This window comes from Pristiophorus japonicus, chromosome 6, assembly GCF_044704955.1.
Source record: "Pristiophorus japonicus isolate sPriJap1 chromosome 6, sPriJap1.hap1, whole genome shotgun sequence".
Taxonomy (NCBI): domain Eukaryota; kingdom Metazoa; phylum Chordata; class Chondrichthyes; family Pristiophoridae; genus Pristiophorus; species Pristiophorus japonicus.
In genome coordinates, this window is record NC_091982.1 from 219,858,364 (window position 1) to 219,860,565 (window position 2,202).

At 43.3% G+C, this 2,202-nt stretch overlaps 1 non-coding gene across 1 annotated transcript; it reads left to right on the plus strand.

Moving 5' to 3' along the window:
• Positions 1-1,402: 1,402 nt before the first annotated feature.
• LOC139266458 (U2 spliceosomal RNA) lies at positions 1,403-1,601 on the plus strand. The gene has a single exon (XR_011593713.1). It is a non-coding gene; the product is annotated as a U2 spliceosomal RNA (small nuclear RNA).
• The last annotated feature ends 601 nt before the right edge of the window (positions 1,602-2,202 follow it).

A 2,202-nucleotide genomic window follows, 5' to 3' on the forward strand; every position in this document is an offset into this window, starting at 1 on the left:
ACACACTGGCCTATTTCAAATTGCTATCAATTGCAGCTGTTTAAACTAGCAGCATTTATCTGGCGATTTTTCACTGATGTGACGATGAGAGTTATTCAAACTTGCAACAGTTGGAGAGAACATTCATTTATTGTATTCCATTTTCTCGCCTTTAACCTTCTGGTCCTGAATTGAGGTGGGTTGTTCCCCAATCTTTACAAATACTGATTTTAAAGCAACCAATAGAATGCAATTAATAATGGTACAGCTTTGACTTGGTTTTAGATTTTTAACTCCCATCCTCTTGTGAAATGTATGGCCTCTGCTCATCACCTTTCCAGATAGCCTGCTACAGATATGCAAGTCACTGTGAGGAATAACTACTTGAACACAGCACTACCACCATGTGGAGCTGAGTGGTGGTGAACTTTAATGCACAAACAACTGCGTGTTCAACACAGAACCAAATTAGTTTGTGTTCTAAATGGAGCTGTAAATTTATGTCACAATGATATTGACTTTGGGAGTAGTCAATCTGGGATGAGTGCTGAAAATTATAAAGTAATTGCAAGAATTGCTGCAGCATCACAGTGATATCACATGTAAGGAAATAATTTGCTTTTGTATAGCACCTTGCATGTCCTCAAGATGTTCCAAAGTGCTTCACAGCCAATATTTCTGAAGTGTCAGTGTTGTTTTATAGATAAACACAGCAGCTAATTTGTGCACAGCAAGCTCTCAAATCAGAAAATGAGATAAATAACCATTTAAGTTTTGGTGGTATTAGTTGAAGGACAAATATTAACCAGGACACCTGGAGCACTCCCTGCTCTTCTTCACATCATGATATGGGGTTGTTTCTGTCTATCTCAACAGGACCTGAGGCCTCAGCCTGGATTCTATGCTCAAATCCTAGAGTAGCACTAAAACTCATCACCTTCTGACTCAGGGGCACAAATGCAATCAATGATCCAAGATGACAACTTGTTATACAGTGGTGCATCACACATGTTTGTTAATAAAACACAATTGAGTTTTCTCTGGCGCAGTATGGAACTGAACCATATAGACCAGGAAGGCTCCTGGTTTGCGCTGAGTTGACTGATCTCAGTTAATTTTCTTGAGTGCTATTCAGTGACCACACCCCCCGGAAAGTGTGCATGTGTGCTTCTCGGGGGGAGGTGGGTGGGGTGGCTTGACCCATCCACCTCCACGGAGGTGTGTGGGGGACCTGACCCATCCACCTTCATGGCACGAACCTGGTATTGCAGTACTTCCAGGAACGGTGCAGTGGCTCTAGGCCTTTTGGCTAAGAGCATTGGCGCAGAGTGATCCTTGACGTGTGCAAGGTGACCTCTGGCGTTTGTGATTTGACAAAGAATTGGAACGATTGGCTACGAATTTCCACAAAAAAAAAAAAATGTGTGCTTCTCGGCCTTTTGGCTAAGATCATGCGTAACTGACCTGACAGGGGAGTAACCACCATAACCCCAAGGTGGTTCTCCCTGGATCAGGAAGGTATATGCTTGCTTTTTTGGAAATAGGAGGTGGGTGGGGTGGCTTGACCCATCCACCTCCACGGAGGTGTGTGGGGTGGCTTGACCCATCCACCTCCACGGAGGTGTGTGGGGGGCCTGACCCATCCACCTCCATGGCACGAACCTGGTATTACAGTACTTCCAGGAACGGTGCAGTGGCTCTAGGCCTTTTGGCTAAGAGCATTGGCGCAGAGTGATCCTTGATGTGTGTTTGTGATTTGACAAAGAATCGGAAAGATTGGCTACGAATTAAAAAAAAAAAAAAAAATGTGTGAACATGTGGATAGGACAAATTGGGAATAGATGTGAGGCCTCACTGAGTTGAATAGTCTGACAGAATTCACTGTTTACGCAGCATGGGGCAAGGTAGCATAGACCTTGCACCATCCATGGAACTATTTATTAGCGTCATTATTACTGATTAGAGTGAAACTATCTAGCCTGGATATAATGGGGTTGAATCTCTGCTGTAACTTTGGCAGAAGATCTGCAGAAAGACCAGAGAAACAATTTCTTCAGGAGTTCCCTGGATCTTCTGCTGAAGTTGCAGCAGGTGATTGGGAGAAGCTTCATGGAAATTCTACCCCAATGTAACTTTGCAACCATAAGATGTTCACAGCTTGGATGAAACCCTCCCTTACTGTGTAGAAGCTTTTATTATGTACATTATATTATTTTTTCTTTG